This window comes from Lepidochelys kempii, chromosome 12, assembly GCF_965140265.1.
Source record: "Lepidochelys kempii isolate rLepKem1 chromosome 12, rLepKem1.hap2, whole genome shotgun sequence".
In the NCBI taxonomy this organism is placed as follows: Eukaryota; Metazoa; Chordata; order Testudines; family Cheloniidae; genus Lepidochelys; species Lepidochelys kempii.
Genome location: NC_133267.1, coordinates 31,305,095 through 31,319,375, shown reverse-complemented (window position 1 = coordinate 31,319,375; position 14,281 = coordinate 31,305,095). Strand labels below are relative to the sequence as shown.

Below are 14,281 nucleotides of genomic sequence, written 5' to 3'. Positions count from 1 at the left end.
GATAAAAATACATGTGGTTAAATTAAAATAAGTCTCAGAGATCAGGATTAACAGTGTTCTGAGGTCATTGACTCTCATATCAAATCATGTCAATTTCATTAATAACTGAACCAGGGAGCATTTAAACTCCAGCAGCTTTTCCCTCTCATTTCTCTAATTTCCTAAAACTGTCTGGAATTGTTACCTTTCGAGCTACTACATAATAAGGGCCAGACTGAGTTACCACGACCTCAGGATCTGGCCCTATTTTCCTGAATGGTGCTTCTTAGTGTTTTAAATCTTGGCATTTTAGTATCCCAGCCTGCTTAGTATAGTAGGGTCCATATGAACAGTGTTAACTGGGTTAAATAGCAACTGCCCTGGTATTGGAGAGGAGCAGCAGCACAGCCGTTGGGGGCCAGATCTAGCCAGATCTAGATCTTTTCTTGGGCAAAATGCCCCTTGCCTCACCTGCATGGTTTGTGTGGGACCCTTAATGATTAGCTTTTCACTAAACGAGGATTTTAAGAAAGGCATGACTGCAACCTTGTCTGTATCTCCATCTGTATTTTTCATAGGGGTGATCTATCTCTCTATTTTATAGAGCTACCTTTCTAAATTGGTCTAATTTCTGTCAATATTTGTGGGAGGGGGAATGAGACAGACCTATTTCGTTGTTTTGTCACATGCACCAGACTTTTCTCTCCCCCTCTCCCTGCCCCCCAAATCTCTCCAGAGTTACTAGCAGTGGAAAGAGCAGTGTTTTAATTTTCTGTTGTCTTGCCAAATCAGAATGGGATTAAATGCTTTCAAGGTCTCTGGACTATCACTTTACCCAAAACATCCATCCCAAGCATTCAAAGAGGCATAGAGACTCTGCATAGCTATTTATTTTAAATGCCTGATTAAAATTTCATGAAAACAGGAAGTCAGGGGAAAAGAATAGATTGCAAGAACGACAAAATCCAGGGTTTTGTAATTTTTAGCTCAACAACAACAACAACAACAAAGCACGTTAAATTGTAAGTAAGGGATATTTTCACAATTGTGTTGAGGTCACTAATAGCATATTTTGTCACTGGCAGGGGAGTTCATGAACTAAGATTGAGGCCTGTTTTTTGCTTATCTTATTACACAGTTTTGATTACATTTAGAAATTGTCACCTCAAGGTAACCTAAAGCTGCTGTACTTAAAAATCTCTACGACATTAAGATTCTTCTTCCGCCTTCCTCCGCCCCCCGTGCTCCACTGTTATTTCTATCTCGGCAGTAATAAATATTGCAATACCACATCCTTAACAATGCTGCATTTTTTCTATCTTTGTATGTTTCTGGCTTCTGAATGCTTAATCATGTCTAATTTTCAGATCAAGTGGGATAAAAATGGAGGCGGGGGAAAAAGGAATGATTTTTCTGAATACAAATCAAAGGCTTATCTTAAAGATTTGCCTGCCTGCTAGAAAGTGTCTTCCTTGTAAATAATTGGATGTCCTTTAAAAAAAAATATCCGTTGGAGGTGTGTATTTAAAACAATATGTTGACCAAGTATAACTCAGCTCTAATATGAAAGGATCTAGGTCTTGACCCAAAGCTCTTGAAACCGATGGATGTACTCCCCTGGACTTCAGTGGGCTCTGGATGGGAAGCCCTTAATTAACTTGCTTTAAATGCTTGTTGGCCAGATTCCGACACCTTACCCTTGTTGAGTAGCACTTTACTCCATGGCTGATCCCTTTCGGGTCATTGGAACACTCACAGAGTACACACGTCAGAATCCGTCCCTCGGTGTTAGTCCATTTCCTAGAAATTTCAGAACAATGGATTAGTGTTAAAATCCTCTCAAGTGGAAGCGTTAACCTTTGGCTGCAGTGACAGCCTATAGGTGTCTCTGCTACAGCTTCCTCTTGGCTGGGAATGTGGAATAATTGCGACAACCTAATGGCTAAATGAGTTTCATGAGCTAGTCTCGGATAAATCTTGTCAATGGATGGGTTATCAAGCATCCATTGCAAGAATGACTTGTAAATCCCATTTTTGTGTGCAGTGTGGAAGCTGCGTTGGTCTCAGGGTATGAGAGAGATAAGGTGGGTGAAGTAATATCTTTTAATGGACCAACTTCAGGTCCCAGACCTGAAGAAGAGCTCCGTGGAGCTTGAAAGCTTGGTCTCTTTCACCAACAGAAATTGGTCCGATAAAAGATATTACCTCACCCACCTTCTCTCTCCTGTAAATCCCAGTGAGAGATGGCTCAGGTAGATCTAACATGGAAGGACCAATCTGGTTGCTGTTAATGGTCCTTTTATTTTACGAACTCTACAGGTAGGTCAGTTAAGTTATTTTATCCACGTATTAACAAATTTGCAGCACGGAAAGAATGCTGCATTGCCATTGCAGCAAGTGTGTGTTAGGAATGAAAGAGACATATTGTTGTTACAAAGACTTTAGGTCTGTATGTACCACACATCAATTTTATTTGTGTTGAGTGTGCCTCACAACATTCGTAACACCTTGTCACTCCCTGCCACCTTTTCCCATCATGTGGTCTTCTCTGAGCAGATGCCGCTCAGTTGCTTAAATATATCTAACAATACCAGGGGAAAAATCTAAAATTATACCAGAATGAATGCCTTGACTCCTTTCCTTCTGTGTGCTGCATTCACAAGTGTTCCATCCATAGCACCATAAGAGGAGAGATGGGGTCATGGCCAACCACATACACATAGGGTACAGACTCAAGGCAGCGGTGGACTCTAAGTAGGCCCTTTGGTGCTTCCAGGCATGTGGGAGGGATTCCATCCCTATTGACCTCTGCAGAGAATCCCTCTTCTGTGCCAGTTTACATTGAAGAGAGGCTTGGCCCCTTCATGTACAGCACTGCAGTCCAATATGCATTCGGAATGAGAATTCCAGCTCCTGGAGTGTGAATCCAGCATAAATCCATTGAAGTCAACTGAGAGCAGATCTTGAACCTATGAATTTTCATGTTGGAGTCTCACAAAATCTTAGTTCTTAATGCTTTACACCTTGGACAATTTCAGCACGCAGTTGCCCTTACATCTGTTGTGCTACCTTGGCTGACTAGTACACTGGGCTAGTCTGTGTAACATACACAAATCCTGGATCTCTGAATCCTCAGTCAAAGATAGTCTCACTTTTTCTACATTTTGTTGGGTACCTAGTTGTGATTTCATTGTTACCTTGTTTATAATAAGAAACACGTATCTTTTAAAATAATAATAAAATAATAAGGAGGCAAGGCTGGATGAGTCTGAAACCTGGAAGTCTTCCACCATATGTCCTTCCTCTGATAAAACACTCAGCAAGGTCTGGCTTTGGTTTCTTGGACTTGGCAGTAGATAAACTCCAAATAAGCAGATTCTTCCATTATTTAAGGCATGGAAGTCCCATTGGAATTCAGTGGGAGATGTTAGTAGGGATGGATGATAGTGATATACACACACACACACACACACACACGTATATATAGTGTGTATGGGTGAGTGTTTTAGACGCTAATGAGGCTTTTTCCACTCCCACTCTCTTCTGAATTTCAATGCAAGATTTTCCTTGTTAAATTTCAACACGTTTTTAAATTCCACTGCTTAAACATATATTACACTACCCCAGTGCACACTAGTCAACTTCAACTTCTTCAGTCAGACACGTGCATTTGACTTCAGTGTGCATTTTAAAGGGCAGATTTGGACCTGTTGTAATGGAGTATCCATGAAGAACCTGTGAGAATCTATTAATAGAAATAACAGTTTGTGATTTTGCTGCATCTTTCACTCTGAAAGGTCTCAAAATGCTGCCACACTGTACATAGTATACTGGAATCACCTCACTGACAACTGAAATGCAGCTACCTCTGGGGTGGAGCATACTATCTGTATCACAGCATACAGCATCAGTCTAGGGTAGGAAGTGAAGAATGCCATATCCACTTGAAACTGCAGGGGGAATGTAGATAAGCACCATATAATTACCCAAACTGGAATGCTGCCAGGACACTGAAGCTGACGGCCGTATGTTGGAAAAATGCCATGAGACCTTTAATGTCCACAAATGGGCAGGAGCTGGGTTTTATCTTCCATCTGAAAGATATGTAAACAAGACATGTAAAAATGTTGCTTGTTGTTTTTAAGTTAAAAATGCCTAATCCCAAAGAGAGGTTTCTCTGTATTAATTTCAGTTACTAAATACACTAACCGACCCTCACTTTAATCTGGGGTCAGATTACTTGGTTACCTGCAGGTATTTTGTGTGATTTGCATTGGAAGCTGCTGGGCCAGCACATTTGTTTCCATCCCAGCAGCCTCTCACCTCTATTACAACCTTTCATTAGTGATTCTCAGTAATCCCCCCTACCCTCCGTTTCAAAGAGGGACTTCTTTGCTAGCTGGCAGCATGTCTAGGTTAACAGAAAATGTAAGATTTTGATAACCTGCAGCAAATGTTTTCAGTCTCCCAGAAGAATGTTGCCCTGAAAAACAATTTGCAGGAGACAGAAGCAGTGATCTGGCTTCATTTTTGACACAGCTGCTACAGTTTCTAACTGTAAACTCTTACCAGTGAAATCCTTGTACAGTTCCTCATCAGCAGAGATTCTAGCAAGGAAACAATGTATTATTGCTTCATCCTGGGTGGCTTTTTAAAATGAATACTGTTCTAACTTCTAAACCTTTTGGAGATACAGTAATTGGGACCCTCTAAGTGACTTGGGTACTTGGGTTCCTTTCTACCACGGGTTAAATTTGTAGGCACAGGTTAAATATTTTATTTTATTTTTAAAGGCATTTAGGAGAAAAGAAATATATCTCCTCACAAACCCTGCTTTTAAAGTGAGGAGTAACATAGGATGAGTGATGTAAGTTAACATTTGAAGCTAAGCTGTTGCACTCCACCCCAGAGGTGGCTGAATTTCAATTGTGGGTGAGGTGATTCCGGTACGCTGTGTACAGAGCTGGAAGCATTCTGAGATTTTGGATATAGTCCATTTTGAAACCTGGATACCATGAGGCAGATTGCGACGCAGTTACAGTTTACACCAGCTACCCCCATAGGATCACAGCATTTTCAAAATAGCGGTTTATGGGGTTAACTGTAAAAATACATTATAATTAAACAAGCTGGGAAAACATATTTCGTAAGGGAATAAAAATATCAGGCAGAACGGGTATTTTTGTCAGCTGTGAATACTACTACGAAACACTCATAGAATTACAGGAATCTAAAAATGGAAATAAATGTTAAAAGAAAGTAAGAAAGAAATTTTGAAAAAACTTTTTTTTCTGGCAGGAAAAGGAAAATAAGAGGTTTTATTGTCTCCTTTCTTTCATTTGCTAAGGATTTAGTGTTGTACTTTTACCTAGTTGCATGATATACTGCAGAGAAATGCACAGAATTTCAGGATTACACTGGAGTTGTAACATCTGGTAAATTTTATGTTGGGAAATTTAGAACATGCCAAACAGCTATCTACATGGACAGAAGAGTAACATGAATAGATTAGAGAGTTATTAGTCCCAAATAATAGATGATATACTATATATATATATATATATAGTATAATGAGTACTTACTATCCTTCATTTATCCGTTACATGATGTCCTTTTTAATTATGTACCCTGCTGCCCGTGAGGCTGGCAGCTGGCACAAGAAACATTGCAAAGCTTCTTTCACTAGATAGCTTCTCCCAATCTCTTTTTCCCCTTGTTGAGATGTAAATGGACTCTGTGAATCTGTTTCCCTGCATTTAATAGATGTATTTTCCCTGGAAAAACTACCCCCAAAATGACTGTCTCTTTACAACAATAATTTCAAATAGGTGATGTTGCACTGACATATGTTTTAAACATATCTTCAAACTGGTGTGCATCAAAATAGGTCCAGTGAAGTCAACAGAATTACACGGATTGACACCAGTTGGGGAACTGGCTCTTAGATTTGAATTACCTATGCTGTGTGTCTATGTAAAAATGAAGCCCGTTGCAAATTGTTAGAGGAGTCTGACTATCATATTTAATTGTCTTCATAATCAACACTTGCCATCTATTTAACTCAATAGTGTCCTATAACTGGGATTTTTTTTAAAAAAGAAGTATATGTTCTGTGAATCTGATTTTGTCCTCTTTCAGACCAGTTTTACGTCAGGCTGACTTCAGTGAAGTCACTCATAACTTACATCAAGTAAGAGCAGAATCAGAACCAAAACTAACTTTCCGGGAGCATAATAAAATTCAACCAGGAGTTCGCTGGCCCTTTTAAATTTATTTAATTTTATTATTTTGCTTCTTGCAGCAAAATTTAAAAAAAATCTAACCCACAAGACCCTTTTTGGTGCTGGCAGTGCATTAATAAAAAAATAAGTTTTACGGAACAAAGTAAATAAGGCAATTCATATATCATTCCTAAGACACACAGGAACGAGGCAGAGAAAAATAACCACTGGATATTTTATATAAGGATATTTCCATGAGTCAGCTTGTTTTCAAGTTTCTGGGTTTCCAGCTGCAAGCTCTGCAGTGTTGGCTTATCTTCTACTTCTGGCCTTGCATGTGCCAGAATTAGCTTTTAATTGGCTGAGTTTCCCCCTTTGTAACTGGTAATAATAGAGCTTTTATCAGCAGAGAATGGCTAAAACTTTGGATGTTTTTAATTTCATCACAACTTCTAATTTTTCCAGGCCTTGTACTGTATGAACGGGCATGGGAGCTTCTTGCTTGGTAGCATTGCTGACAATGCTATGAGTGATTTTGTAGGCAAAATTTACTGTATATAATGTATAACCCTCCTTTCAGAAGTTCCCTAGCCAATGGTCATGGTGCCGTTGAAAAACTCAATAGTTTGTCATAGGGGTATGGGCAGTTAGTTGAAGTGACTGTCATCCATCTTAAAGGAGTAACCCTTAGAGGCAGAGAATGAGATGTGTACCTCATGGTAGCACTGACATTCAGAACAGGGTAAATAACGCAAACTATTTTCTGTGAATTTTCATTCATCTCAGTTTTAAAATTTGCTTCAGCCATTTTCACTCCTCCAGTGTGTACTTTCTGTGAACTTTAGAATGATGGAATGTAACTGGCAAAAAATGTTTGCTGAAAGTGAATTCCAAAGACAAATATGCAAGTGTTTGTGGGAAATGAATTTTAAATTTGCACATGACAGAAGAATTCTCCTTTTCATCCAGTTAGGGGCAACAGAAACAATACCATGTGACTTATCTAACCAATCACAGTTTGAAGTTTGAATTTTGAATATTTGTTGAGTAAACTATGTGGAGAGTTATTAGTAGACTACATTCAAATAACAAATATGTTTGAGAAAACGACAATCTGTTTGCGGATATCCTGTGAATTAAAAAGAGGCAACGTGTTGAATAAATTCTTCATTGGGAATTAGTCACTTAGCAGTGCTGACAGCCATGAAATTCTTTTGGGCCCTTTGCAGTTGATAGTAGGAATCTGAGGCACAGCCATACTGTATTGTATAATTCCAGTTATCCAAATTCCCTTTATCCGAAAATCCTAGTTATCCGGTGTGTGTCCCCTATGTAGCCCTGCAGCTCAAAATAGCACTTTCATTTAGCTGAATGCCCAGTTATCCAAAAGATGTCCTCAAGGCCATTCAGATAAACATGAGTGTACTGTCATAGTCATAACTGTGCTTTGTACTTGAACTGTGCCTTTTATCTGAGAAACTGAACTTAGGCACTTTACTAATGGATGGCAGAACCAAAACCATGAGTGTTCTCCAATGGTTAGAGCAGGTCTCATGAGTTCTGTTCCTGACCCTGTCACTTACTCACTTGGTTAAGTTGGGTAGGTTGTAACTTTCCATGCCTCAGTTTACCCTTTTGTAAAATGGATATAATAGCACTGAAAGATTTAGGGGGGCACATTTTTTTACAGGAAGGATAATTAACCATAGGAACAATTTATCTAGGGTTGTGGTGGATTGTCCACATTTTAAATCAAGACTAGATGCCTTTCTAAAGGGTTTGCTGTAGCTCAACCGGAAGTTATGTGCTTGACATAGGAACTCTTTGGTGAAATTCTACGGCCTTTAGGAGGTCAGACTAGATGACTGTAATGATCCCTTCTGGCCTCAAAATCTATGAGCCTTTGAGGTTTGAAATCCTCACATGCAAAGGCACTACAGGTACAGTGCAAAGTAGTATCCGTTCATGCCTCAGACTGAACCAATTCTGACTTTTCATGAAAGGAATAAATAATGTTTTGTTTTTGTTTTCTCCTACATAGTTTCAGAAGTATTTGCCACTAACAAAAGGCACAGAGATCAAATGACTTCAGTCGATTCAATGGAGAGAACTTAGCAGACAGTAGTTTTTGATCTAAATAAGTGACAAAATCTTTAAATGATACACTGGACCTGTATGATTGAGTATTTTTAAAGTAAGCAGTAAAATCCTAAAAGTTGATTTGGTGCTTTACTGGAAATCAGTGGAGAGATTTAAAAATAGTGGTTACATGCTGAAGAAGATAGCAAAGTGTATTTGAATTAAATTAAACTTTGCTCCTCTGGGAGCTCTGCTAAAAGTGAAGGGTAACAAAGTCATTGGCCAGTACTCTCAGGTCATTCTTGTCTTCTAGTGATCTCAGTCTTGCAGCATACGGTACAGTGATTGACCAAAAGAATGTTTGCAGATTTGTCTAGAGAAGACTGTGGAAAGTGCCTATCTCTGAATAACATCAAAACCTATTATTGTATGGTGTGATACCATGGGACACCATGCTACTAGAGGGGCGTCAGGAGCTTCCATCATCTGGAGAAGTCCTCTCTCTTTACTGCCAGCATTCAGTGATCCTTAAGACAACAATTGGTGGTGCTCTGGCTATTCCTGAATAGATGCATTGCTGCTTTAAGGCACAGTTGGAATTTCCACAACACCAAGGGCAACCGTGTAGATCAAGGCTATCCCACCAGAACTGAGACACTTCGCAATCTGAGTTCTTGTATGTACTATGTGAAGTGTATGCCATTCTCCTGAGCTTACTGACCAGATGAAGCAGAGATGACAGGAATGACATTCCCATACTAATTATACTGTGCCCCCTTTGTATAGCTAATGTTATGTTACAAAGTCCACCCTGCTTTTCAGACTTTTCTAAGTTGGCCATACAGCTATTGCTGAGGGTTGAAAATTGGCACAAAAGATGTCAGACTTACAATAATTTTATACTGAGCCGTTTAAAGGGTGGGGCTAAGAGGTATTGGGTCACTTTTAAGTGATATTAGTTGAACATATGGTGCTTTTTATCTTGCACTTGCATAGCTCAAAACGCATCTGTAAAAAGAGCTTGGGTGTGAATAAACATAACAGACTAATCCCATTTAACCTCTGTGGTCCCATTGTTGATCTATGCAGGGAAGGGAAGCAGTGAACCTGGATCTCTCTCTTCTGCACAGACAGAGTGCGGCAGTATCTTCATCAATATTTCCTTCTTTCCTAGGACTTGGTGGGAAGTCTGGGAAGAGCTAAGTGGAGCATGGGTTGGGTTGGGGGAGCATTCTTGGTGTCTCCCCCAACCCAACCCCAACAGCAGACATTCCCGAAGAAAAGCAATACAGCCCTAGCCACCTCCAGCCCTTCAAGCAAAACAATTTCCCTTTCTCCATGGTTCCAGTGGAGCTGTGGTGGGTGCTTAGTATTGAGGGCTTGGAGATGGATGACCCTGGTCCTCCACTCATCCCTGGGACTGGTGGGTCTTTGGAGGCTCACATCCTCTTTTCTTCCATGTGGCATTTTCTGCCTCCAAATGGGTATCACCAGACATCAGAAATGATCTTGCTCTACCTTAAGTCAAATTTCACAGTGTACTTGGGGTCCTTAATTTTTTGTATAATTGGGTGTGTTTGATCATGCTGTCACAGTGAAACTAGGGGGCTGTATTTCTAGTAAAAACCCATTATCCTGTGGTAGAGGAACTCACCTTCATTTCCTATGTGATATAGCTTTCACTTTCACTGGGTATATCAGAATGATGTAATACATTACATTCCACCATGCAAGTGTTGTTAGTGTGCTCCACGGTTACCTGGGATGTTCGAATTGAATTAATGAACTTATTAGAAAACTGCAAAATAACTAGGTCCAACATTTAGATTATATTAAAAGAAAAGGTGAGAGTCACAAAACCCATTATGAATATAGATGTTTTTGTGATTTTTATTTTTTAATTCAATGATAAAACATTGTTTAGTTGGATTTTTTTATTTAAAGATTTCCCTGTTTGATGTTGCAAATCCAAAAACAGCAGCATTTTGCTAGGGCATGAAAACCAGAAAGCAACACAGACTATAAACAAAACGTCTAATTTCACCCTCTGAGCTGAGTGATATTTCAGAAAAAATGAAAAACAGCATAAATAATAAGTAAATTAGGTTATAAAAATTACCATCTAAACTGTCATTAGTAACAATGGTAAAGAAAAAAACCTGATTAAAATGCTATATAGTTTTATCTTGACATTGCCCTTAATTTTGCTTAGATGCGAAGGGATGCAGGCATCTTATGAGTAATTATTATTATTTATTTATTTGTATTACAGTAACACCTAGATGTCCCAACTAAGACTGGGGCCCTATTGTGCTCGCTGTTGTACATACGCATAGCAAGAGATGGGCCCTGAGGAGTTTACAGTCTAAATAGACACAACAAAAAAGGAAGTATTTTTATACCTATTGTTCAGGTGAGGAACTAAAGCACAGACATTAAGGGATTGATCCAAAAGGAGTCTTTCTATTAACTTCAAAGGGCTTTGGATCATGCCCTACATGAGGCCTCTAGTGACTTATCCCAGGTCCCACAGGAAGTCTGTGGCAGAGTTGTGAACTGAACCCCAAGCTCCGGAGTCCTATCTAGCGTTTTAGACACAAAACATCCTTTCTCAAAAATGTCTAAGATCGTTTCAGTTTTTTATCTGTCCGAACCCACTCTTCTCCCAAGCGATCTGAGAGTTATTCCCAATAGCAAAACAAATTTAGGGGATTCTGCTTGCTAACGAAGTGCTTGGGTGCTGCAGTGCTTAAATCCTCCCTGTTTAACTGTGGTAGTTTTCTTGCCTTTTGCTTTTTGGAAATGTTTTCAAAGTTCTTGAAAGAATTACAGCACAAGCCATGGTGGCTCCGCCTCTTTCTTGGCCCTCTAAACCATAAGCAGTGCAGCTGAGGTTACGGGATTTATGTGTAGTGGTTTGGGAATATAAATAGAAAGGAATTTATAAGATTGCTTTCTCTGTAATTCAACACTCAATAGCTTTGCCTCCCCCACACCCAGCACATAAGGTGCTATCCAAAAATCATGGAAGTATTTGGGCAGCTTCAGCTCAAGGAAGCCCGGAACCTATAAGCAGGCTTTTCTTCACATCTCCTAATGGGTCAGCTTGCTACTTGCCATGAGGAAAAACAGTTGGAGGGTTCAGGGAGGAGGGAAAACTCATCAAGGTTGACCCTAAAGAGTTTTCACCAGGTCCTTCTATCAAGAGGGATTCACTCCTCTTCTCTCTGCTTGGAAGAGCTGTGGGTTCAGGATCCAGAAGTCTAAGATTCCCCCAAAATCTACTTAGAGACCTGTCGTGTGGAGTCCACGTGCATCTTCAGTAGCGCCAGATCCTTCTGCCTCTGTCCGGCCAGATATTGAAGCCATACTACTAAGGATTCCCTCACCCACTGCCACCTCCGGAATCCCCTGACAAAGTGCATTGCACCTTGTGGAGAAGCTCCACCCAGAACTTAATAATGCCTCAAGCTCTGTTAACGTTTAAAAGGATTCCCCATGGCATTGGTGTAGGGACAATGCCCGTAGTATGCCCTTCCCTTAGCCTTACTCTTCCTGGTCCTAGACCACCCCCTCCTTGCAAGCCCTGGTGCCATTGAGGGCGCTTCACAAGGTCTGCAGGAGTGTTCCTCTTCTGCATGGGATGAGGGAAGGTATGGTTTCCTCTGCAGACAGGTCTTGGAAGGAAACATTTTGACCCATTATTACAAGGGGTGCTGGAAGGATGGGAGCTGGAATAAATGCTTCGTCTTGGTTTCCCCCCCACCCTCCCCTCATTACAATTTGCACTGAATGACCATTTCAGATCTGTTTCAAACTTGAACCTAAACCTTTCTCCTCCCTTTCACATTTCAAATGTGTGCCGGGGCATCGCATCAGATTCCATCACATCAGCCATAAATAATGGGCCCTTCAGCCTAGCCCGAGGCCCCTTGGGACAGGTATCTCAAGTTCAGAGATTACTGTCACATCTGTCAAGAGCAGAGCGCTTGGAGTTAGGGAGAGCCCTTTGGGCCTGGGTCGGCTGATAGTGACAAGCTTTCTTTGAAGTGCATGTCTATTCTTTTATTCTTCAGAATGTGCTTTTTTTAAAAAAAAGATATCTTCTGTGTTACAGTCCAGCAAACAAATCCAATGTAAACAGTAAAATCCTTACTTACAGAGGTGTAAATTTCAGCTTCTCGCTGATGTCATTTTAAATCTGGAGTAGCCCCCACTGATTTCCGTGGAGTAACTCCGATTTACCATGCTGTAGCTGAAAACCACACTGGGTCCCTGAAGCCTGTTTTGTGCCCTGTAATTTTGCAGTTAAAATAAACTATGGGTGCAGACTAAGGCAGTTATGTCTATGTACATCCCCAGGCAGGCATTTGGAAATATAAGTGCATTCCTTTCACCTGTAGTTAATTGAATCTACTCAGTTACATGTGAGCACAACATTTTACAGATCAGGCCTCTCTGCAATGCAGTTTAAAGAGCCATTGATGGGATATGTAAAACTCTGAACAATTGTCTGCTGTATTCAGAAGTAATCCTGCCTATCATTTTGTCTTTCAGATATTGGAAGCCTTTTTCTGACCCAGATTTTGCTATTGGGTACATATTCATGGTAGAAAGACCCTTTGTTTTTGGTTCTCCTGCCTTTGCTATTTATTTCCCCAACAGAAGTCACACCATACTTGATCTGTGATGTCACAATCAGTTTCCATGGAAATTATTATATCATGACTTCAAGTGAGGTATAAAAATTTGCAGATGAACTCTTAGGCAAATACAACTATCCTTAGCTAAAAGAGCCTTCTTCTCCCTTGAAAATATAAGTGATAGCTGCCGAACAGTTTGCAAAAAGAATGGTTTCCAGTGTTTTTCATCAGCACTTCTATACAGATGGGATGGAAATGTAGAAAGTCATGTCTGTAGCTAGTTTCCCTGCACCTGTAATAACTATTCAAGAAAAATAATATTCCTTATAGCTACCCATAAAGGAGCAAAACTCTGTGTTTATTATAGTACAAAGTGCAGAGATGCTTGGGTTTTTTTCAGTATTACTTTGAACTCTGAATTCTGAAGTGCTGTTAAAGAGATGTTTGTATTAAGGGAAACAGCTGTAATGCCTTTGGAAGTTTTATAAACATTATGGAAAATTCAGATGGACTACTCAAATGTTATGGTGTACATAAATATATATATACATTGTACTCTGCATTCGTGCTGTGATATATGTGCTGGTCAGTGTAAACAAATTATCATTACTGGGATATAAGCCATTTTAATGGACAAATTGTGTTTGCCAAAGGACACTTCCATTATCTCACTATATCATGTCACCACTCTTGTCTGTCTCATGTTAAAGATATGATGTTAACCGTGCATATGTTTTTAGTGTTGACAAGAATAGTCAGGTTTAAAAACATGTTTGACCTAACCAGCTAACACACTGTTAAACGTGGCTGTCTTTATCATGCAAAGAGCAAAATACGTTTAGCATCGTGTTGGTTAAACCATGTCAGTTAACCTGTTTTCCAAAATGGCACTTTCTCCCAGTTTAACAAGACCACGGAGGGTTCAGTTCCATGTTTAGCCTTTCTAGACTGCACACTCAGAATAAACAGAGACTTTTTCTCACACTGCCCTGAAATCCCAATCCTTCCCTGTGTAGTGCTTCTGATACGGATCAGACTCAGAGAAGAAAAGGCACACTACACACCTTTTATCTGAATCTCACATCGGACCAGTACGATTTACTGGAAAAGTCTCTGCGTGGTTGGAATACTCTTGTGTAGAGCTTAAAGGGGCGAGCAATTTTGTGCCTGCGCTACTCACATCCGAAAGGACTGTGTTACCATTTGTAACTACAGGACGTGCTTGCAAATGTAATCCATTGTATAAAACCGCAGTGAGCTCTTTGTCAGAGATGCTGGCAAACTCTGTTGAGTAAACCTCTGGAAGCTTGTGAACGAACTGATTTTTTTCCCCTGGCAGGATCTCCTTCTGCATCACAG

The 14,281-nt window shown here is 40.0% G+C and overlaps 1 protein-coding gene across 3 annotated transcripts in view; it reads left to right on the top strand.

The window, feature by feature from the left end:
- The window catches only part of MAF (MAF bZIP transcription factor), a 240,586-nt gene that overhangs the window by 46,943 nt on the left and 179,362 nt on the right, over positions 1 to 14,281 (top strand). The window contains exon 3 of one of the 3 annotated variants that reach the window (XM_073308012.1): positions 10,552 to 10,572. The exons of the other annotated variants lie outside the window; for them this stretch is intronic. The gene's annotated coding sequence lies outside the window, so the exon portion shown is untranslated. Of the gene's footprint in view, positions 1 to 10,551; positions 10,573 to 14,281 lie in introns of those variants that run through there. 3 annotated transcript variants of the gene reach the window in all.